Source organism: Pipra filicauda, unplaced genomic scaffold (assembly GCF_003945595.2).
Source record: "Pipra filicauda isolate LSUMZ 115617 unplaced genomic scaffold, ASM394559v2 scaffold55_size4083901_pilon, whole genome shotgun sequence".
Lineage (NCBI taxonomy): Eukaryota > Metazoa > Chordata > Aves > Passeriformes > Pipridae > Pipra > Pipra filicauda.
The window spans coordinates 3,360,019-3,385,486 of record NW_024104709.1 but is presented as its reverse complement, the minus strand read 5'-3'; the positions used below and the strand labels follow the sequence as shown (position 1 = coordinate 3,385,486).

Sequence of the window (25,468 nt, the reverse complement as noted above, 5' to 3'; positions counted from 1 at the left end):
CAATGGTACTAGTATTATACTGAATTGTCCATAATGTTTGATCAATTGTCCATAGTGTAAGATCAATTCCTCTGTGGCCCTAAGGGAAAAAGAAGCTTAATTAGAATGCTAGACAGATTTTGGTAGAAGCATAATTTACTATAGTGAGTCTTGAAGATTGCCTTGAAGATAGTGTGTAGGCAGTCAGGGAACTAGTTTTATGCAGAAAGGGTACACCCACAGGCACATGGGGCAACTACATCTTACTCTAACCTTCAGGGAAAACCAGCTCAAATTTAGGTTACTAATCTTGTGTTGAACTTTGACCATCATGCATAAGGATTGCTTTTCAAACATATTTACATTATAGCTGCTACCTTATAAAAATTGAACTCACAGGCACACAAAAAAAAATGGAGAGGAATGAAAGGAGACAAGGAGAATTTGTTTAATAAGTAGAAGTGATCCTTTGTTGTTCTCATATAAACCATTATTTCTCTCCTTGCCAAAATGCCAAAATGTGCAGAACAAGAAAATGCATGCACACGGGGGCTCTTCTTCACTCCAGTCGTAAGTCTTCAAGAATCAGCTTTCCCAGCCAACTGAAAAACAGTTACAGCATTAAGAGGGGAGAAAATCCTGAGTTCAGGGATCAAAAGACTTCTAGCAACATGTTAGAATCTAGAATAGTGAATTATTCAGACCCCAAAAAGTTGAAGTACTGGACGTAGAGGTACTGAGAACAGTGTTAGTAAAACAACAATGCTACAAAAGAACCTCTCAAACCCTTGCATTCCTTATATCTAATCAGTATTTTTACTATACATAAAAAGTTATATACCAGTTATTAAATATACCAGTTATTAAAAGAAGTTGTCATACTTTCACTATCTCCATTTAGCTATTTTCTTTTGAAATTTTTAAACCACTGTTTAGCTCCATATTGTTTTCAACTCTAAAATTACATCAATAAACAATATACCAAAATACCTCAATCACTCTCATTTTATTTCATCCCATCTTCCATTTCCAGACTTTTCACTTGCGTTATTTCCAGTCCTCCAGTTTGTCCACAGTATAGCTTTGATGCTGTAATTACAGTGATAGTTTTATTTCTGAATCTGTGTTGTCAAAAGTGAGCACCTGTGCATACTTGTGTTTGTTTGACGTGTTGATCTGAATATAGGAGGTACAGTGACAATTTGATTGCTTATTTGGCATCAAGTTCTGATTAAAAATGGACAGTGGACTCCTGTCATTTTGGGCAGGAGATTAATACAAATTCTCCAGTCAAAGAACTTCATTCCCATATTAGTGGAAAACAGCTATGTCACGCAAACCTGTCTAATGATGCATGATCCTCAGAAGGTAGATTCATAGTATTTCCCTCTCCTGCTTTGACAGGCACAGCTGTAGTCTGTTCATCTCCAGAAATAGCTCTGCCAGTGCATGCATCACTTTCCTGATGCTTGACATACCAACCTGTACGTTTATCTGTTGCCTGATGCACATGAGTGCCCACAGACACCTTTCCTTCTCCTCCCTCCAGGAGGAGGGTGTCCTGGGGGAGCCACCTACCTTCTCTCTTTCTCCCATAGGAAAAGTTGCCTAAGTTCTCCAGGCTGAATTGTCTGGTGAAGTTTAGGACACACTAAACTGAGCTGGATGTCATTTCAGTACTGTAGTGGAAGCAACCTCTCCAATGGACTGAAACAGTTCGGGAAAAATATTTTTAGAAAGTGGAAGCATTATTCCCAAATTGAATTAATCATTGAGAATGTTGGCAGCACTTCTATGTGTGGTGTAGATATAATACTTGAATGACTTTAAAGTAGCTCCATGGCATTTCAAGAAACAGTTTTAAGTAATACTAATTAACTTCAAAAGAAGAAGGAGTAAAAAGTGTTTTCTTTTTTATTTAGTTTTTAGATAAGTGCTGTCTCAAATTAAATGAATCATGAAAAATTTAAATTGTTAGAGTGCCACTCCTATAATTTGATCACTGTTTAATTTAATTTTTTGTTTTATTTAATCAGAGCCACAGGAACCAGCTCATTTGTACTGTAAATTACACAACTTCTGCCCTTTATTTCATATATGGTTGTTCACTTCTGGCAGATAAGATTGGATTATCTAATCATTGGCTATATGAAATTGCCATTTAATCAATAGGGAAGGTCAAACAAAATTTCTCAATGTGATCCTGAAGCACAGTATCTTAGGATATTGGAAGGTGGTGAAATCCAACTAAACCTTTATAAGTTTGCAACATTATTATTTACTGTGGGATCATTATTACTGTAACAAATGTCTATTTTTATCTTCTCTTGCCACTTACAGTTGGATGACCAAAGTTACGGCTTTGGTTACTGATTATAGGTACTGATGATTTGATGGAGTTAGCTCTTTTGCTCATCAGTGTCTTTGGTTGTTGTTTGAGACAAGAGATATGAGTTTTATTCTGCCTGTTCCGCAAATATGTAGTTAAGGGATAGACATCTTCAGTCACTGAAATATGTCACTGTGAATATAAAGCTAATTTTTTACTGTTTAAAAAACATATCCACACTTTTTGTTTTTCAGTCTGCAGTTAGTGACAAACTGGTGGAATATGCTTCATCCTTATTGCTCTATCAGTGTCATGTAAGCCAAGCAACAATACAGTGTCCTGCACTCTGCCTTTTGAATTGTGTTTGTCCTAGGATTAAGCTTTTGCTCCTCTGTTACTCAGCAGATATGTTTGACTTTTTTCAGGATGGCTGTTATTGTTCTCAGGTTATGCTCTGGTTAATGACCAGACTAATGATGTCCTCTAACTTCTATCACACACCCATTGCTTTGCCAAATGTTTGAAATGCATGTTGTGATGTTTAGTTTGAATGGGTTCTGCTGTGTGCACCGCCCACTCTGATGGCATTTATTTCATATCCTTTTCATCAACACAAATCCAAATATACTCCCAGATAAGTGACTGTTGGTAGTCCTTTTTATTTCAGCTCTTCTTCTCAGCTGGTTTTTTTTTTAATAACTAACATTTTATACAGTATATTTGTTTGTAAGTAGATCTGCTGAACACAACATTGGCACAGACAGGTGAATAGATGTCTGAAAGCTTAATTATTGCAACAAACACATCTGGCTACCCATGCAGAGGATTTTGCTGGCCTGTACCGACAGAGGAGAAGCTTTAGTCATTACTGGTAGGGAAATATATTGTTTGGAGAAGAGTCTGTTTCTGGCACATATATTGTTCAGTAGAGTGAAGGATTAGGAATAAAGACTGGTTGTTTTTTGACAGTAAATGTAAGAGACACAAGTTTAACAGCTGGGCTGAGCAGAAAATATCTGTATCTGCTCTTGTTTGAAATTTTCTGGAGAAGGGTTTGCTGTTCCATGACAACCCAAGATCCTTATGCATCCTACAACTTTTTGTGGAGGTATGTGAAGAAGGAACTGAAATGGATCATAATGACAATGCTGAGAAAGTTTTACACAAGCAGTTCTTGCTGAGGCTTTATGTGCCTTATTTGGAATTTTCTGTGTAAACCAATGCTCCGAGGGCAGCAGATTATATGAGTCAGAGGAGCAGGACCATCCTGTAGAAGAGAAAGCTAATGATAACAGACCAACGATGATAATGATAGGCAATGACAGCTGGATCATAGCAAGTATGTGCTCTGCTCCATGGCTATCCTTGGGAGACCTCCGTATCAGAAACTCTCTCCAAATTCATGGCTAAAATGGCAGTTAACAGCAATAGCAGAAGGATTTTGATTTGCCTTCAGACAACAACTGAGGCTTCTCCTGGCACAGGAATTGCTACTCCCACCTCTACGGGCCTCACAAAGTGATCAAGGTCTGTAGGAGTGTGTGGAGTTAAGCCAAATGGCAACAGAATATGACTACAGGAAGACAAGTCATGGGAAGCAGAGATGCATGTTTCTTGTTTCAACTCTCATAACATCCTGCCTTAGCTCCCCATTCACAAAAGCAGATCTTTTACTAACTCCCTATGTTCCTCTTACTCCAGGAAGTTGTTTTCTCATTTGTATGTGTTTTAACTGGTAGGAACTATGTTAGTAACTAAATGTGTCCATTCCTAAATCATGGGCAAATACAGGAAAATATTCCAGTTTTCCTTTCCAAATTAACTATACTCCAAAGTGGTTAAATATAAATAATTATCTGCTGACATCACATGCAATCAGAAACCTGCTGTGCTCATTCTAGACCAAGTTCAACCACAACACAATCTTTGACCTGAAGGAATTAAACATTTATTGCTTTTGTAGCAATTTTTTCTTCAGCTGCTTTTCCTAATGTGTATTTTGTTCATTTGTTTGTTTCTGGAGCACTGTCTTCAGAGTACATGACAAGGCAAAGAAAGAACAAAACATTTATTTTTTTTTTAAATATTGTGACATATATCACATTACTAAAGTCACTTTGCTGAAATTTGTGTGTCTCATTTATTTTAGGGGTAATTTTACTGGGTTCTAGTCAATAGAACTGTGAAACTACCACACCAAAAAAATCCACTGAACTCCATACAGTCTTCAAGTGATAAAAAGAGACTGAAAAAACACAAGTGTGTATTTTCTACAAAAGTTTAAAAGATGAACCAACAGGTCAAAATCAAGTTGCAAACCTCTCAAGAATAATAAGACAGTAAACTTGATGTTGCATGATATTTGACATACAGCAAATGACTATTTACATTTTATCCCAAAACATTTACCTGAGAAAAGGTCATGGTGTTAAATTTGGAGACATTTACAGCAATTGCCAAATGTTTACTATCTACATGAATGTCATGCTTCTTAGTCAAAAGAAGGTTGATGTGCTAAATGTCAATTATTTCAAGTTGTTTGATGGCAGCACAGATTGCCAAGCAATATAAAAAGAGGTTTAATAAATACTATATACACTGTTAACCATTAATCTTGCCTAACTCTAGAGGTTAGAGTTTCACATAGAGAGGATTTATGACAAGCAACTGTGCAGGACATTAAAACACAATTATTGCTGCCTTGGATGAAGGCATTATCATTAAGTTGTGGAAGCAGTACCTTGTTTTCTTCTGATATTGCTGTCAAAACTTGGGAAAGCATCAGGGACAATTAAATTACTTTGGGAAATCATGCCATTAGCTTCTTCTTGCAATATTTTGTCCTTTTTAGAATAAGCAATGAAAGGACTAGTCAGTACCCTTTGCAAGAAATCTAGAAATTCAAACAATATCTCCTATTGAACTGTGAGCAAATTTTTTGCTAGGACCTCCTGTTCTTGGAGCTAACCCAGAAGTTAGACCTATAGGAATAGAGATTAAGGACATCAAAATTTTATGTCTATTAAGGAAATGTAAGCTATGCATGTCTAATAACTTACTCATCCACCTATTCCAGAGCAAATATTACTATAAAATATTGCCCAGAGGGGAGTACTTGGTCAATTCAGAACTGGAAACTTCTTGAAAAGACCTGTGAAACAAAGCAATTGTGATTTCAGCATTAGAGTCTTATGCCTATATACGGAGTAAACTTCAGAATACTTAATTGACCTGCTACACAAGTCTGAAGTCCCGGATGAATGATGAAAGCATCATTTCAGGAAGGCTGGACAGAGTATATAAAATATATTTCTTTGGAAAAATTCGGTTCTTTTATTAAAAAAGTCACATGGTAGTTGTAACATTCTCTGTGATAGCATAACTGTTGCAGTGGTAACTTTGTTTTCCATCTTTCTTTAAGTCATGGTTTTTCACATTTTGGTCTGACAGTTTCTGTGGAAATCATCTTGTTGCAGGTGATAACCACAAACACTCCAAAGTTCTTTCAGACACCTGTTCCCAAGATAAGCTTTCAAACATTCTTACAGGCCTCCTATACAAGTAATATGATGTCTCTTTGGGTATATCTGAACTTTTGACTGATGAAATCTATATTTCTTAGGTAGATAGATCTTCCTAGTCTGATTTGAAAAAAATCTGATCTAAAATATTGGCTGTTCAATTTTATCTGGAAAGTCTTTGTCTCTTTATCTAAATGTATGTACTGTATGTACTCATATACACTACCTCTGTACATAATAATTGTAGATCATCAGTTCACTTGTGTAACCTTGAGACTGCAGCCTTTTTCTTTTTTAAAGCTGTAAATTGTTTATTGCCTCAAATGCTTAATCTAAATGTTGTATCTTACCTTTCTTACATTTTCTTTTTCCTGGAAATGTAATCTAGTTGTCAATAACTGAGCAGAATATGGTAGTGCTCTGTGATGAATTAGGAATATTCTGTAAGATACAACTGGCAAAGCCAAAAGGAAAATAAACGTCTGACCTCCTTTCTGAGTTCTTGAACATGCCTCAAATTCACAAACCTTGTGAGAGACCCCACTATTTATGCCTCTGGAGAGAATGTTTTTAGTCTGTTAGAAGATAGAATAACCAATAGCCACTGTGATTGTAGCACCATGGCTAAACAAATTCGGAGAAGCAATGTTTACCTAAAAATTTATATTCTCTCTTTTACCATTAAATTATTGAGCAGGTATCAAATAGCAATATTTCAATTATTCATTAAGTTATTTCACTTACTAGAAAGATGGCTGTAGGCAAATAAGTGTCATTTGTATTAAACTGTGAACATCTTTATGAGGCTTGCTAATCAGATCTTCACTGCTTAGACCACAGAGAATCTTTATTCATAAAGGAAACACAATAAAATTACTCAGTATTGACCACAGAACAATTCTGACAACAAGGGGGATGGTTTCCTCTTTCTTACCTCCCTGTCTTCTGGTAGATGAACTTAAAAGTCTTGTTTACTTGTTGATATTATAATGAGTATGAGCCTTTCCATAAAAGTTGAAAAAATTTCCATCCTCCCCATCCTCAACAGCCAAGCCCTTTAGCACAGGGAACCTACGACTAGGAGGGCAAAACCATATTTTTCTACAGGCCTGAAAAAAGACTATTTCACTGTGTACACTGGTGGCCATAACTATACTAACTAATAATCAACAGGAATCAGAGTCTCTTCCTTGGCCCTTGGGGCAAGTGCATTTCCTGGATTACATCTGTCCAGATAAACTCCTTCCTCCCTGCTCCAAATCAGATGCTTTCTTCCATACTGCTTACTGGATCATTTCCTAGCCTGAGCTATCCAGCGGTTCAGGGCAGACCTGGGAATATGGTATCTGGCTCAGCCACAATCATGATACAGTCTGCTTAAAATTATACTCAGAACATTCACATGGCAGTACACAAGCTTTAGCCCTATACTTCAACTTACTGTAATACATGAAGTCTGTATGTTCTCTTTTCTCTTCTACTGAATGCCTTCTCTACTCCATTTCTAAACAGTATAAGCCCACTTCTGTGGTGTGTCTTCTGTTATATATTTTACAGCATTGTTTGCAGATTGAGTTTAGAATTGATTTACTCATTCTTTGCCACACATTTTGATAGTCTGTAGATAAGCAGGCTCCTTTTCCAAGGAGTTTCTTTCTTTACCTAAAAATGCTTTTTTTCATAGCTCAAGTCAGGACAGTATTGGAAAAGTCAATCTACAATTGGTGTAGTTGAAGCTGAACAGCTTTACCCATTTTAATTTATTCAGAGGACCTTTCTTAAATTTCCACTACAGTATTTGCAGTGGGAGGACTGGCAGAAGGTTAAATAAGACTAATCCAGGACAGCAAAGATAAATCAGATGCAGACAAGCAAATAATTTCCATGTCTGAGTTAAATCTCTGTTGCACATTTCATTGCATAAGCTATCACAGTGATAAGCTCACTGTAGGATGCTGAAAAGAAATCTTTGAGCTTCTGTGTTTGGTGAAATTGTTTATGGCTTTTCCCTAATTATATTAGCAAACACCTACATTAAAAGGTAGTAGATCAAAGCATTCAAGAGTGTGAAAATACAAGTCAGAATGCTCCACAGTGTCTTAACTCTACTGTCTTATTCATATGCATGAACACATGCTATTGTTTCTGAAGGATGCCTTTCTTCTTGACTGGGATTCATTTCTGTGCAAAGGTTTTGGGTTTAGTATGTTTTATGAAAGTTATTAAGAGAAGACTGGACTTTAGGGAGACAAAAAACTAACTGTTTTTTACCAAACTTAAACCTTTAAGAACTGTGGGATAAATAGAATACAGCTTACTGACCCTTGACCTTAAAACCACTTTCTCTTGTTAATTGGAGTAGTAGACCTTATGATATGTTGACTTGTTAGAACTGGAATGTGTTTGGACTAAGTCAAGAGAAACAAGATGCAGGCCATCTATCAATAATCACAAAAAAATTTAAAAACTGTGAATTCTAACGCAGGTAACAACATAGGTCTGCTTTTAAACAGGTCATCTACATAATTCTATAGTCAATAGGTAAAAAGACACCCCTAAAATATGATCCTTCAAAAACAGAGCTCTACATCAGGTGAAATTAATTGCTCTTTACAACAATTCTTTCTATCAATCAGCTGTAAAGAGATTTGTAAATGTAGTGAGATAAATTTGCCTTCCATTTAAAGATTCACTAATAAGTGGGAAATAAATGCTCCATATTTATTATTTCCCTTGTACTGTTGCAGTATAACAAAGGATATTGATATGTAACAAACCATCTGCACTGAATAAGGCAGCTTCTTTTGTGTGTGTCCTAAAGGAAAGAGAGAAATTACTGGTGCATGTGTTTAGGCACCAATGTACACTCCTTCAACAGTAACACATTACTGTTTCTATGAACTGCACAGTGCACTTGTTCGACCAGGAATTCAGACATCCTTCATAAATGCACTGGCAGTGTTTACAGCAACTTTAATTTAAAGTTAGCTAGGGGGCCTGGCTCCTCATGAAGGGAAACCAACAGGAATTCTGCCTTATGGCTCTCCCCATCTAGCAGAAGGATCTTCTCCCCCAGTCAGGAAGGCCAAGGAGCAGTTTGAAAAAGTATTCTGTTACCTCTTTTCCACATGCCTAATGTTTGGGAAGGTGTTGGTGCTGTGTCCATCCAAGTTTATATTTTGTTAGTCCTTCCCCCTTGTTGCTCCCCCCCCGACCCTCCATTTAAACTCACTGTTCCCTGTCCAGATGGACATGCACTAGAGAAGAAACTTCTTAACACATAGTCATAAACTAATTATGCAGACTAAGCCAAAGCAAATTGCTCATTTTTCAAGTGCTAACCTTTGTCATAGGCACAGAAAAGCAAGAAGTTTCCTTCTTTAGAAGATGGGAGATTTTAATGCCGAGACCCTTTTGCTGTTTACCTCGCCAGGAATTGTACTGGTTCCTGGCAAGGTAAACAGCAAAAAGATCTTGGCATTAAAATTCAGACTTAAAACAAACTTCAAAAGAAGCAAGGACTTCATGATTTGGCAGTTGCAGTGTCTTGGTTTAAGGAACTCAGTGGAATGAAGATCCATTCAGGACAAAGAAACTAAACAAGCCATATATTAATGAGTTCTTTCAAATTTGCTCTCTCCTTTTACCTCAGCACAGTCATCTGTGCATATGCATGTGTGCATGCACATACAAGGGAGACATAAGGATCTTGCTGTCATTTCCTGAGCATCCCTTAAATCTACAGCATCCCTTAAATCTACATCTCTCTTCCTTCTAAATTAGGATGAACAGTGCTGATGCTAATGCTCTTCTTACCTCAATAATAGAATATTTCTTCTATTTGTCCAACCACGTTTGGGGGTTAAACTTTCTCCATACATGGGGTTACTATGGCTCTTTATACTTTCCTAGGTACAGTTCTGATGGTGTCAAGAGTTGTGCCTGTAATGATTTAAAAAGAGCTCTTTCTCTACAGTCCTGGTGAATTGCTGCCAAAGGCTGTTGAGATCACAATTGTCCTACAACATGACATTTTTCATCTGCTCTATTTTTATTAGTTAGGATCAGAGATTTTGTTAAGCTACAAGTCTAACAGTCTGTGGTTGTTCTAGCTGGTTCAGGTACCATGGCAAGACACCAAAGATCACCTGGCATTTTGTTATTATATTGTCTAGTGAAGAAAGAGCTTCACTGTTTAGACATTTATGATTTAATGGCATTTCTATCCTTTTCTATGTATCCAAGGAGTTATGTTTGTTTGTTTTGTCATGGTTTGCACAGCTTAGAGCATTGGACAACACTGTCTGATGAAGTTTGCTGATTTATGTCTTCTGCTTATATATCAGTATAAGTGAAGCCTGTGGTTCAGTGTCTTTCTGTAGACTAACAAGCTCAGCTAAGCCTCTTAACTACTCTCATTACTCTGGCTTGTACTAGTTCAGGCTGTAGTCATAGGCATGAAATCCCAATTCTTTACAACCCAATAGAGTTCCTTGATTACGTATGGTGAACCATTAGCTGAAACGAGCTCATCATGAAGAGCTAGTCTGATGTACATTGCCATGGCATGATTAATCCCAATGCTGAATAGATTGGTTCAATTGCTTCAGAAATGAATTTTCAGCAACTAACTAGCAGTAATAGTTTCCCTTTGTTCAGACAGGTCAGTCTATGACCAGTTGTTGTCAGGTTCTGCTAGATTCATTACAAATTACCTAAGGTCCCTTGCAGCTTTGCCCAGATATTTCACACAAATGAAATAGTCTATGAGTAGTTCTTCTGACTGGGCATTCATACTGCCAGTAAGTAGTTTGTCTTGTCCATCTTTTACCTAGCGACCTGCATAGGGATTTAAAGGCACTTTCTTTGGGGTCACTGTTTAGTCTTGCATTAATAATAGGTTCTTTTAAACAGTAAACCTGCTTTTCATTTGAACATGGTTTAAATGCCAAAAGAACCTGAGGGCAGAGCAAGGCTTTTTATTTTCTTCAAAGAGATTCAGTATTTTATTTCTTTCAGATTTTTTGTTTCTTACTGATTCCATCATTTATGCTTCTGAAAGGATAACCCACTGCAATCATTCCAGCTGATGTAGGACTGGAGACCTACTACGCTGAATATACTTGCTGTGAAAATCTTGTTAATGATACCACTGAAAGTAGGGAAGCTCAATCTTTGGCTACATTGGTCCAGAATCTCTCGTTGCATCTCTATGTTCATCTTCCCTATGACCTTCCAAGACATCTTTTCCAATTCTAGATCTTCCTGTTGATAGCGGTCATCCTGGCTCCCATACCATAATACTGTTTGAAAATAGACATTAAATCAGATAAAACCCAGGTATGCTTCTGAATTGCATCAGCCTTACACAGCTGGCAGTAGATTATAAATAAATTTAATTATTTTAGTTGATGATGTTATTTTTCCTTAACACATTAGGTCCAGGATTTTCATAGAGGCTTTTTGTACTCATACTTAATATTTCTTTTCTCCACTCTGTGGAGTATAGGTCTTATATTGCCTCCTAGTCTTTCAGATGAAAGTGATGTTAATGATATGGTATGAACACATGGCACAGAAATTTATCTTTTCACTGAGATGGATCTTATTGAGACAAATATGGCAATGGGTTTTATGGAATTTTATTCTGCTTTTCTTCTGAACCTATGAAGTCAGTCTTTCCTGAATGTCTGTATTTCAATAGAAACATTCTATATTTAGTTTTAGCTATGTGCCACTAAGGACAAATCTCTCTGTACATATGTTGGTTTTGTCTTTTCGAAGTCACATTTTTTGTCAACTCGCATTGCATAATTCCTTCAACCATTCTCCTGGTATATCCATTCTCCAGGTGGGCTCTTGGTTTATCGCACAACAATTTCAGTTTCACAGAAGAAGTTATTCAGAAGGCAATGGGCTCAGTTATCTCAAATAGCCCGTGCAGATTTCTCTCTCATCTGTATCGGTCTGCAAATACCAGGAAAAGGGGAGAAAGGTATTGGAAATGAAACCATATTGGAAATGAAGACTTGTAAAAAACCAGTTTCATTAACATTTGCTTAGTTTTGTTCTCAGTAATGCAATTTGAAGTATATTATTGAAGTATGGGCAGTATGCTATTTTCTTTATAATTCTGATATCATGTTTAAACTGCCCACAGGAATGGAGATCCACACAGAGTAAATGAAACGAGTATTTTGTTTAAGACTTCTCGAACACAATCTTCAGTCTCTGCCATTTGATGCTGCACATAACATCTCAGAATTATTTCCTGTGCATCTGCTAAGGTATAATAATGCATCAATTATCTTACTTGCCTGTGCTTAATAGAATAGTTATAATGTTTCATTCAATAAAAGGGGAATCTTTATGAAGCTGAATGCACATGGACATGCTTGAGGATTTCAGTGAAAATAATTTTTAAAACCATCTGTATATACAGATTTTCAGATATGGAAATATATAAAGCAATTTACATTGAGGAATATTATCTTGAAGCTCCATCAGTTCTTATATAGCAAAAGTGAACACTCCTCAAGTAAAATATGTCAAACTTCCCCTTAAAAACAAAATATGGTCTGTTTTTATAAGCTACTGTTTAGGCCTTGATGGTTTTAATGAAACTTCGATTGTCTGAACTCCACTTGAATACACTGGTAAGCACGAATATAAAAATTTTTCTGCTTTATGTTAGAACAAAGGTCTGGGCCATCTTCCAAATCACAGGAAATATGTCCAGGGAACTGGGCCTGAAATTTAAACCTGAGTACCTAATATTAGGAGTAGATAAATGAAACACCAAAATCAATAGTTTTGTTTGCTTTCCTAGTAGTCACACACTGTATGTTCTCACTGGGAAACTTTTAGACTAAAAAGTGGTAGACCGCAGCATCGCGCCAGAATGTGCTTATTCTTTTAGGCACCTACATTTGAACAAATTAGTCTATTTTTCTGTGATAGTGAGTAATTCCCATTGCTACTAAGTAGGACACATTATAGTATATTTTGTGGAAGTCTTTTAGAGACAACTTTAGTTCCTCCTACAGAGCTGTATAACAACTTGTTGCTAACAGTCAGTTGTTATTCTACAGCATATATGTAAAAGTTGCACAAGTTTTTTTAAGATGCAGTTTCTGTATAGATAATCAGTGTAATCCAAATGCTAGCAATTAGGATATCTTATAGTTCAGCTTATAGCAACAAGATAGTAAGTTCCACACCTATAAGCCAAATTCCTGGCAAAGGTGATGTCCAGAATTCCATTCCAAATAAAGCAATCAAGCAATATTCCACCTCTGTTTACTCTCCAATCTTTAAAACTGATGGTTACACTGGCCAGATAGATTTACTTAGAACAGTGAAAGACATTCAGAAAGTCCATCCAATTTCGTGATTTAGCTGCTATTGATGCATAAAATAAGCTTGTCTGTGAAATAGCCATGTTGAAATTGCTATTCTCATGCATTTTTCATTGTTATTATTTGGCTAGACTGAGTCTTGAGGGTCAGATTAAAATTCATTCATCTGAAGCTGCACTGGTGACAGAAGATAGTCTCAAATTAGCTCTTCCAGTTAATATCTGTACCAGCATTTGTAAAACCATTAGTACTGAGAGTATTCTTATTGGGCAGTGCATGTTTTAACAGAAATTCTTTTAACCTTCTGTGCAATGAAAACTTAAAAAGCACTGGTTGATATTCTAGGCATTTAATTCAGGCTATACCAGCACAACATTGTGGTCTTCACAAAGTCTTTTATTGCTGGTGATGAGAGGTCATTGCTTATTAGATAATCATATCCCTTCCCTGCAATACTGGTCATACACATTTAATACAATTATAATTCTTAACACTTATATAGAGCTTTTCTTCCAATTGCTTTACAGACATTATGTAATTAAATTCTCAGCATTCTTGGGAAATAAGCTAACTCCTTATTACAAACAGGAATACTGGCCCAGAGGCAATAGCAGAATTTTCAAATATAGTCTTTAATTTTTAAGCTGGAAATTGGAGCTGAACACATCTGAAAATCAGGCTGTGTGGCACCAAGATAACCAGTCATTTTGAAATCTGTGGTATAAAATGTGCTACCATAGGTCACTGAGAAATTGAATTGAAAATCCAGTCTTGATTCTTCAGACTTAAAATGAGATACTGAAATCTTTCTTTCAAGTAGATGGATTCTACAATCTGTATTGAGGCAAAATGCCAGCTGTCTTTGACTGAGTATACACAGGCACTGTAAAGCACATCCATCGTTTCCATCAGGAAACCGAAGGTTTTTGATAAATAGTCTTAATGCACAATCACGCCTAAGCTATAAGACAATTTATTCTGAACCTCACTGAATCTTTGCCTCACAGAGAGCATACTAGAGAACAGAAAGGAGGGCAGCAGGAGAATAAGCTGATGCCCCACATATGGAGCAAAGCCGCTTCATAGGAAGAAACGGAGGCAGCAGCTCTCTGGAAGCCAAATCTTTTCCTCTGATCATTGTCCCTCAGCATCACCAGTTTTGATAGCAGCAGGCACAGGAGAAAGCACCTTTTGTGGGAGCACCAATACAAGGGTGGCATCTTCCTCCTCTTTGTCTAAGGAAAACTGATGAACCAAACTGAAACATTTCATGGGCCATATTGAAATTACTGGCTGCCAGCTGCACAGTGTCTCTTCTCACCCTCTTTTTGGTCTACTTGCTTCCATCACAGCCCATCAGTTCACAACACACATTCTACATTGCCTGACACTGTTGTTTCCAACTCCTTATTCAACACCTGCCTCTCCCTGAGCCGTTGCTCCCCTTTGTTCTTCTCTTGCTTCTTCAATGTCCTTCTTGAGACCTTTACTATTATGTAAAAACATTTTATATTTAAGCAACTAACACTATGCTGGTAGTCAAATGCCACCTCCATCCTCCTTGAATTTTCCTTAGATTTCAACATGATGGTAACTGACTTGAAATACTACCCTCCTTTTGTTTTCACAGCTCAGTCTGTTACTGTCTCATCTCTTACCTCTCAATGTTTATTTAGGTCTCTATTCAGAAAACTGATTAGATGCATTTTTGTTCAGGGCAAAAATGAATCATACATTCACATGCTTAAATAATGTATTAAATAACGATGCCTTTTTGAGCCAGAACCAAACCAGTTGTTTGAATGTTCCTCTTTGCCATTCTTGCCTTTGGGATCAATAATCCATTGCCATGCGCAATACCTCCCAGTATTTCACCTTTAACAAAACTCCCTCTCTGCTCCCATCCTGCTTCCTTCTACCCAATGCAAGTGTCAGAGAGAGACTCACTCATGCATCTTTCTAGGGTTCCATTGCTGATTTAATCTTCTAATGGCCAGAATTGAACTGGGCCTTCTTCCTTGTTCCCTTCACTCTCCTCTGTGTTTTCATGGTCCTAAGTCACCCTGTGGGTGCTTCCTCAGTCTGGAGTTGTTACTTGCTGTATTTGAGATTATAATAAATCAGACAAGAAGATGTTCTTCGGTGCTGGTTATTGTGGGGCTGTTTATCATTTTACCATATTCTAGTGTTTCTGTATTGTATTACTCATTTCTATCTAGTGCTGTTCTATATGCATATTTTAGGCAAAAAATAAGAATAAATATTCCCTGGCCTAAAACCTTATATTCCAAATTGAAGCATGTCATTAAATAAACTAACTTCTAAGCTCCACGTTGAGGGATGTAATGCAGTTACTATTGCAGGATTAGGAGTCTGCTTTGGTGATCCTGTATTTGCTCTGCTTCTGCTTTTTTTTTTTCCTTTTATTTCTGCTGAGTGTTTTAATACATATATATACGAAAAATTCATTCGGGAATAAGGATGGGCTATCAGTAATGGTACATGGAAAAAAACTAAATGTCAGGATTTTCAAGTCCTGCTGAAATCAGGCAGTCACTCTGTTCCCTTCAGAAGGCTTCAGAAGGCTCTCAAGACAGTGAGAGGTGTGCCTTAGGACACAAGTGACTGAGGACAGAAAGTCTACTAATCAACTAAGCTAGATAGTTTCCCAGCAAATGTAAAGGACATGCAGTATTCAATTTTCAGAGGTTATTGAAGAAATTAAATCCATGCTAGTAAATGAGCTTCTCTGTGAAAAAAACTATTTGGATCTGAAACAGCCCACACTAGGAGCCATAGGTGTGTGTAAGGCAGTTGGTGTTGCTTTGCCCAAGCTCAGGAGGAACGGAAGGGGTGGAAGGACCCAGTGAGGTGACCAGGGAGCACATGGAAACTCATTATACACCACCACAGAATTTCTGCCAGGGTTTTTTTGGCTTTGCTTTCTGTGAGTCATCCAGTGTTTGTCTATCCAGCATAAAGCAATGAGGTACAGGTATGGTTGGTGGATGCGCCCAGTACACATGGTCCATCTGCATGGGAGAGCACAGTGTCAAGCACACCAGTAGATTTGTGGTAGCTCAGATGTAGCCCAAAGTCCATAAATGTGGCGCTAGGACTCAGGCCATCTTGTAATGAGCCAGCTGATGCCTCTCTGCACCAGAGAGTCATTGTTCCTTCCTTTGGCTTGGGAAAGGTGACTGACACAGATAGTGGGATGGCTTCCTTAGTGTGACTTACTGCATATTCCCTGCTGGTGTGAAAGTCATGGCTAAAATTTTGGATATAATAAGGTTAGAGATTTAAAGATGCCACTCTGGACTGGAATGTCGATTATTTTTTTTAACACAAACCAATATGTAGGTTATGTAACAGAGCACAAGCTAAGTGCTAATAAAAAAATGTAAACACTATTGCCATCTTGTGGCTTAAAGTTGCTTCAACAGACTTTTGTGCACGGATTATATACTCCCTCTGATGTTCTGTAAACATAACACATTTTCAATTAAATAGGCGAATCAAAGTGGCACAACACAGAAGCAATGTCCAGACCTGCACATCAGAATCAATTACAGAAGTGGAGAAACAATCCTGTTTGTCTAGAAGGACTAATCACGTGGAGAGCCGTTGGGAGCTGAGAGCACACAGGTCATTATTGAATGAAATAGCACCAGGCATATTTTTTTCCATTGAAACAAAAGGATATTCTGCAAGAATAAAACTTTTGGATGACTCTCATTTTTCTTGAGAAGAAATTACTCGTGTATACAGTATGAGCCTGTGATGTTTAAAGCAAATACTGCTCAGATTCCAGTTGGGGAAAATACTTCGCTTTTTAAAATAAAATCTATTGTATAATATTAGATACAGAATGCTACAGGCATATAATGTCTTAAGGCATTATATTTTTGTTGATTGTGGTTTTTTTTCCTGATTCCTACCTGTTTATTCAGCTGATCTTCTGAGCACTGTTAGAAACAGGACACAATATTAAATAGAGAATGCTGACCTAAATCAGATGAGTGGTCTGTGTATTTTACACATGAAGTTCATGTGAAACTTAATGTTGATTGATTGTTTCACAAAAAATTTAATTTTTGTATATTGTTTAGCAGAATAAATTTTAGGAAACTATGTCAGAGCATCAGATTTTCTTTTCTTTTTCTATATTCAGCAACCACCAGTCAAGAAATAGAACTGGGCAGGAAACAATGGCTTTGTCCCATTGAGTTGTGATTTTTCAAGACTTCTCCTGCTCTGTGCTTGTCAGACCTCAGATCCACAGAAGTTTTTTTCAGACTTTGTAGAGGACATTGACTATAGGGTGGCCAGCAGCCTTGTGTTTAAAGCATTTATTCAAGACGATAACAGCCAAGACAAAGGTCCTCAATTGCTCTTCTCATACCCCTGTATTCAGTATAACATTGTTCATTGCAACACTGTTCACTTCTATGGGATTTTTATCTCTATTCTTGATCAGAAAGCCCAGCCTAGACAGAAAATGATTGGCAGCAAGACATTTTCTTTTTTTTCCCATGCAAACTTTGGCTTGGTTTGGTTTTTCATTAACTATTTTCTTAGCTTTTTTATTTAGGAAAAGTTCTCAGCTTTAACAGAAATATTGTAACAAAAAACGTTAACAATTTAAATAGGACACAAAACACTGATGGCCAATGACCCAAAGCTATGAGGTTCAAATATGAGATATTTTGATCTGTTTAGTAATTCCATTTCTGCGTTTTTTTCATTTGGGAATACATTAAAACTCTGTTCAGAGTTAATTTATACTTATGCACATTCCGTACTTTCTCCTTATCTATCTATGCCTCATTTGTTTGCATGTATGATTTCTTAGAACCTATTGAAGTCCAAATCCTATAGATCACACGTTTGATTAATGTAGAGTCACGAATTTACCTTACTCTTCTGTGACAAACAGAATGTAGTATAACATCTGTGAATTTGAACCTAATAAAGAAAGGAGTACAACATCTAAAATGCACAATATTCCTAGACACTTCTCTTTCAGAAAATATTTGCCTCGGTGAGATTATTTTGTATGCAAATGCTACAGTGATTCTTGCTACTGGCATGAGTTGTGTATTTTTCTGTGAAAGTGAGGTTTAGGTTATTTGTAAGATATAGGTTACATTTTTGTTTTATGATAGCCTGTTGAGGCTGCAGTCACCACAGCAGGCAAACAATATACTGTGTTGTTTGTACCAAATCCTTATCACCGACTAGATCCAAATATGAAACTCTACCTAGTATGACAGTACCTGCTACCCCTGGCATGACACCTAAACACAAGGTACAAAGGGGCCAGACCTTCAGTAGGAGGCCATCTAAGCCAGCTGATAGTAAATGTGAAGAAGTAGGATGCTGCCCTCCTGGCAAACAGAACAGAATAGCATCTTCCTTCATGTCAGGCTTATTGTAATAAGTCACCTTCCTTTGGCTAGGGAGAAAGAAAAATGCCTTGGTTGCTAGATAATGTGCTTTTATGGGAAACCCAAGTTAGAGATCCTGCTGAAGTAAATATTTGTGTCTCCTACATACATACAATAAAATGGCTTTAATGAGAAAATTTAAGAGTGGTTACTTTACTGCGCATCAAAAGCTAGTGGTCTGAATGTGTTCCTAGGAGCTAGATGACGTAAATCAACATAGGAAGGATATAAACAAGTGTGGGTCACTCTCATCGCACGCTTCCTCGCTTCTGTTTTGCTGCATTTAAGGGCTGTCAGATCTGTCAGATCTGTTCTAGTAGGTTACGTGGGCAACCTTTGTTGATGAACTCTCCTGAGGTCAAATCTTTGAGTGCATCGAGAAGGACCAACACCAGAAATTTACTTCTTTGGGACTGAGACCTTCTAGTGCTAAGCAGACATTCATTGTAGGTTTGGAGAATCTTTAGGTTTTTTATTCCTTTATCAGTTAGTTCCTTCACAAACCACCTCTACATAAACAAATATACAATTTTTTTAAAAAATGCATCTTGTTGAATTTTACTGATACTCATTCTGATACTTCACATATTTCCATCAGTTTCACTAAGAATACAAACCCTGACATGCAGCTTGCTTATGTACACAGGAGACAGTTTACCAAAATTCACAATGAAGTTATGGATATAAAACTTTAATGGATTTTGCCTGCCATTCCAGTACGTATGGCTAACAGATACTACATGTATGAATCCAAAAATGGATGACGAATTTCAGGTTATGGATTGCAAGTGGATGATCTAAACTACAGCCTACAATTTTTACTCCAGTTTTGAAAGTAGCACATCCCATGAGCAGATCAGAACAGAGACTGTAATTGAAAGCCACACAAACTCTAGTTTCTTCTTTCATTTCCTTTCAGTCTCAGCTCTGTTGGTTGATGTATAGAAAAGAAAGTAGAGCTATTCCACAGCTCTTATCTATTGCAAGGGATCCCTCATATACTGTAACATCATGGTGCATTTATAGCAACCTTCAGTTACTTCACTGGCTATCTGCCTTCTGGCCTGCTTGCTTAAACAGAGCCCAGGAAGGTGGAGTCTGTAACAAGACAGCATAACAAGTCACCTGAGTGCAGAAGGTGAATGCCAATATATTTCTAGGGTATGACATCAGTACTGGTAAATTTTCAAACATCACCTATTGTTATCTTGCATTTAAGATATATATTGACTCTGGCGTGTACTGCAGTATATCTAATCCTAGGAGTCTGATGGGGATTTGCACCACATGCGTATTTAATAATATGCATTTCTTGCATGTCTTTAGACAAAGCCGTTGGACAAAAAAAGCCTCTTTGGGAATTGTGCTTTTTACCTCTTTTTTTTTTCTCTTTATTTTTTTTTCCTAAAGTGCTGCCCATTTTGCCAGGAAAAGATCCTTGAAAAACATATAATTATGTGATAATATATACACATCTACACTTAGTATTTCAGAATATAGCAGATGTTCTTTCCACTTTCTTTTAATATTTTCCATTTTTTCAGATGAACAAGTGTCATTTGTTGGTTTAGATATTATTCTATTGCTAATCCAGTGCCAGAAATTTCTGATGGTTGCCTTGGGAAAAACAGCTACTTAACATGGTATATAATACAATAAGGATTTTGGCTCCATCTTTCAGACTCGGATGGTTCATTGCTATAGAATATAAAGTATTTTCCAATATTTCCCACATTAATATGCAGGTGAGAGGAACAGAAACATGGTTGGTTGTTCTCAGTATAATCTTATCTATCAATATCAAAAATATGGCAATGCCAGTCCACATTTAGCACTTAGAAGCTACTGATTCACCACTGCTGTATGTAGAAAAAAAAGGTGGCTTCAATTTGGAGGGCAAATTGAACAAGCCATTCTAGCTAATGGCAATTCAAAACACATGAAAGATATTAACTGAAATTTCATGATTATATATAGAGTTCAAAGGACATTATCTTGCACTGGTGAAATGAAACTCAAACTGAAGCTCTGATGGCATTTTAATTCCTTTACTGGTTATAATATTACTGGGGAATAAGGATTTTTTTGTTGTTGTTTCATCTTTAAACAAATGGAGTACATTAAAAATAAAAGTATTCAAATATGTTAAGTATTGATTCCTGTAGCCATAATACTAGCGTAATATTTTACTACAGTCTTAAGATGTCAAGTAACCATGCACCTAATGTTAATGAGAATTACAGTATCACACACTTTCATAGGAAAATGGCTAAAAATAACATGGCTAAAAATAAAGTTACCAAAAATATAATTGTATCTGGTCTGTACAGGGGTAAAATGCTGTAAATAGCTGTGCATTACTTACTTTAGGTAGTTATTTGCCGTAGAAAGGAATCAGTCAGTGATCTCTGAATGAGATTAGAAAGGAGTTATGCCTTTGCTGCAGTTGATAGATTCCAGTCTATCAAATATGGGCTGCCTTTTAAACTAGGACAACAGGAGCTCTCTAAAATGCAGAGAAAAAAAAATTGAAATGTTGGCAATATATAAGCCTTTTATTGTGCATTTTAGAAACACACAAAACTTAATTTCTTTCTCAAAAGATAACAGATTTTTCATCAGGTCCCTGGAAAGGTGCCATTTTGGAGTCCACATGCTTTTTCTTGACTCTTTATATCAGAAAAATAATTAAATATTTTTCTTTCCTCCCCCATCCCACCCAGGATAGTTCATAATTTCTTTGAGTAAAATGTGGTCACGTCTGTGCCAATTTGAAAAAAAATCCGGTTTTGACATGGCCATTTCTTTTAGGATTTTATTTGTGTGTCGTTTTTTTCTTTTTACTTGTTTTGGTTTGGGTTTTTTTTTTTAGTTTTTGGTTTCATCTGGGCCTGCCATGAATTTTGGAAATGTGTGAACTTGTCTTTCCAATCAAATGACTTTTCTTTTTTTTTTTTCCTAATTGGGACTTCAGTGTGGATATGGCTACCACTTAAATAGCAAGCAGACCCATCGATAGGTTCTCTATAGGGTTCACAACCAGGTGGTGGCAAATGCCCCTCTTCACTCAGATTTCAATAGCTTATCATTTCATATGCCTTGGAATGCATATTTCAGTGAGCAAAAGATGTCATAGTATGACTTAAAAGAGATGAAAATGCCCCGGCTGAATCAAAGGGCTATTTTTTGCCATTTCAAGACTCTCCTAGCCAAAAAGTAACACAAGTGTGTACCAGGCTAGATACAATTCTTATGACAGCTGCCTCTCAAACACACTGTATCTCTTATTTTGCAGAGGTAAAGCAGGCTTTCAGTTGCAATTTGAAAGGGGATTGCTACTGCCTCACAAGAAAACCGGACACGAACAAGTTCAAAAAATAAGAGTAGACTGTCTCTGAAAAGAGGCAATTATCAGCTAGAGAAACACAGGGCGAATTCTTAATCCAGAAAGCAAGGAAGATTCCCAGCCATTTGCAGATAATCCTATTTTCTCAGAATTGTGTGCTCTGAAAAATTTCCTTTTATACTGAGTACACGTTAAAGAGAGAGTGATATGCTGGTGCATGTTGAATTACCACCCGGTACTGTGGATTACCATCCTTCTTGTTCGCTTTTCCCAGTGAACACAAGACATTGCAGAATGCAGAATATTGCCTAAGTCTACACAAATTACTGAAAATCACAGTCTGGTAGATTTAGAAATTGACATAAAATTGTTCTTATATAAATAGGGTCTGAGAACAAAAGTGATACAAACAGAAATTTACCACTTTGCTTAGAAAAAAGTCAATTTATAGTCAATGAAATGTTTGCTTTATTGAAAGGGTTTAACTGCTGAGACAGGGCAGAACATCAAATTACCCTGAGCATTTATGGTTGCAGACCTTCCTGAAAGGCTGCTACCAACAAAACAGAAGTTTCCTCCTGCTTTTTTATTAATGTCTGGAAGAAACTAAGTAATAATTTTGAGAAAAGGCTTCCAAAAACAAGTGGTGTAACTGCATTTATTTTGAAATGCAGTTTCAAATGACAACTTGTATCTTTTTCAAAAGCATTTTCTTATGTTAAAATGGACAGTGTTTTACTGCTCTGACAACTGGACCAGTTACTTTCAGAGCACATTAACAATTCAGATAGCAAAAATGTAATGTTCCCAGGCAGACTTTTAATGGAAAGTGAAATGTTCTACTTGGCCAACTTTGGAGGAAGTGTATCAGTTTTGGCAGGCTGATAACACCAATGAATTCTGAGCCAGTATACAAAGAAAGAACTGGGGGAAGTATTATTACTGTTGCAATGCTTTACCTTTGTCTGTTTTATTTAACAAGTTGTCAAATTTAAGAATTATTTTCCTTTTCATCAACATGTGATTGTAAGGGCATGTGTGATACTGACTGCATGTCTTGCTCAGCCCCAATTTCTGTGAAAATGTATAAATATAGTAGGATCAGGTTGCTATTCAACAGAAAAAGTCTTAAACATGTATTCATTGACATATTTTAGACCATTTTGAGCCTGTTCCATTTGATGTGTTATTCCCAGGTAATTTCTCCTCTTTACGAGTATAAATTGAATCACTGGCTGTTCCACATGTCCACTGGAAGATGGTTAGGACTTCACATTTAATAAAGTTAACTTCTTTAGCTGTAAAACAAATAACTTTTTGATTTTGATAGGGAAAAGTTTCTAGCAAAAAGATAGTGTTACATGCTTTAATTTTATTGCAGTCTCAGAGGCAGTTCACTTGAAGAATGAACACTGATTTCCTCATCACTGTTGGAGCTATAAGCTTGAATGAGCCCTTAGAGTAAGATCTGATCCAAAACACTGGACTATCCGTGTGAAACAGTTTAACAATGCATATTAGCAGGATGCAATTTTTCTCTTAATCTAAGTAATTCTGGTGAGGAAGAAATACATCATGGCTTGGGAAATAGTTTATCCCTAGTGTCTTGAAGCCATGATAACACTATTCAGCCTGTCCCAAGACTTTGTCAATAATCCATTATGTAATGTTATGCCATCATTTCCTCTGTGTATGGAACTTTTTCTACCTACCTCTAAAAACATTTTAAAGGCAGAAAAATATTTCTCAGTGCTGTCTCCCTCTGCTTGAGGACATTGACTTGCTTCCTATTTTGCCTCTGGTTTGATGTGTGATCTTAGGAAAGTCATTTAGGCTCTTTGCTCTTCCTTTTTAACATAAGTCCCAAGAGGTGATAAAAGATGTTTGCACTCAGTGCTTAGAATCACAACCAGTGGCACCTTTATCCTGCTGTGGCATGTGTAAACCTTGTCTTGGCCCTTTACTTAGCACCGGAGTTGTATACCTACCAAAGCCTAAAGCAGGAAATCTGATTATGCTCTTCTTTACCTACTTCTCCTTTAGAAGCTCTTCATCTTTGCATTAGCAAAGCAGCAAGAAAAATATGTGAATTTGTTTATTTGCTTGTTTTTTGTCTATTTCTTTATAAATTGAAGCTAACTGGGGAAAGCTTTTCTGTCAGAAGGGAAGAGAAATTGCAACCGATATATTGAAAATGCTTCTAAACCTGATCTATGAGTACCTTAGATTAAAGTTCAGTGTCATCAGCCCTTAACGAACAAATAACAATTCTATGCATCTCATCAGCATGCTGGCAGTCTCCTCTTTCTGATAACAGAAATATCTTGTTTTCAAATCCACAAAATAAAAATGTCACTACTAGGGGAAAGCTTTTCTTGCGGGTTGGTTTTCATAGACAGTGAAGCAGTTATTTGCATGGAGCAGCTGAAAAAATTTTGAAGAAGAGAGGAATAGCAAGGCAGAGTGTGTATTTCATAATACTAGCTGAATATTTAATATCTCACATATTTCCCTGTGGTTGAGAAATGCTTGTAGTTGAAGACATGGCAGCATTACCTGTTACATGGATATCATTAGTACATATATATATTAGTGTATAACGACTCTAAGAATTGCTTCTTAAGATATATTTTGATTGTCTTTTAGTTATGCCATCCAGTCAATAAGCAGCTACCTTTTCCTACTTTCAAATGACTAGATCAAATGAGTATGCTCATTTGATGCTAATGCAATTTTTGTCCATGTACTTTGCAAATTTCAGTTCAGAGATTGTCACAAGAAACTTTTCTAACATTTTTCTGAATCTGCTTCTGAAGTACATTAGTGTGAAAAAGATGGGGCAGCAGATTAATTAGTGAGTAAGTGAACCAGTTAATTAATGTTACAATTAAATCTGCCTGAGGTATGCTTATAGAATCCTTGGCACTTCTCAAGTAATGAAAAAGTGTTTGCTCTCTCCCTCATTCTCAAAGCTCCACTGAAAATGGGGCTTGTCTGAAACAATGCTCCTGTGAAGCTGGTCAGAATGAGGTAGATGAGTGAGTTATCATGGGGTCAGAATTATTTTATGTCCTGTCTGTGATAGGGTTATTCTACTGTTCATAGGACTGAAATAGAAAATTTGTTATTGTGTTCAATTTGCTGCCAAGAGATCAACTTTGTTGCTTTTGGCAATCACTAATGATTTTTTATTTTGCATGAGCAGCATAATGTTTTATTTCTGCCCCCATTTTTCATAAAAAGTTAATTTGCATACATTTCTGCAAGAGTGAACCATGTTACTATGGGAAAAAAAGACTCCATGAATAGTCTGAAACACAGAGGATTTACCATAAATAAAAACCAGGGGAGAAAAGGTGAAATAAAGTCATGTAATGTGTTTCAGACCCAAGCATTCATGTTGTAAAAAAGGTTATTTTCCATCTGATGGTAAATCAGGATCCTGTTTTGTGTATCTGGTTGTCACAATGTTGTCTGGGAGCTAA

The 25,468-nt window shown here is 36.7% G+C and overlaps 1 long non-coding RNA gene across 1 annotated transcript; it reads right to left on the bottom strand.

Annotated features, from left to right (window-relative positions):
- Nucleotides 1-359: 359 nt before the first annotated feature.
- On the bottom strand, nucleotides 360-21,114 carry LOC120324491. Its single transcript, XR_005565847.1, has 3 exons — nucleotides 21,003-21,114; nucleotides 970-1,068; nucleotides 360-581 (listed from the first exon to the last, which is right to left on the bottom strand). It is a non-coding gene; the product is annotated as an uncharacterized LOC120324491 (long non-coding RNA).
- Nucleotides 21,115-25,468: the final 4,354 nt, after the last annotated feature.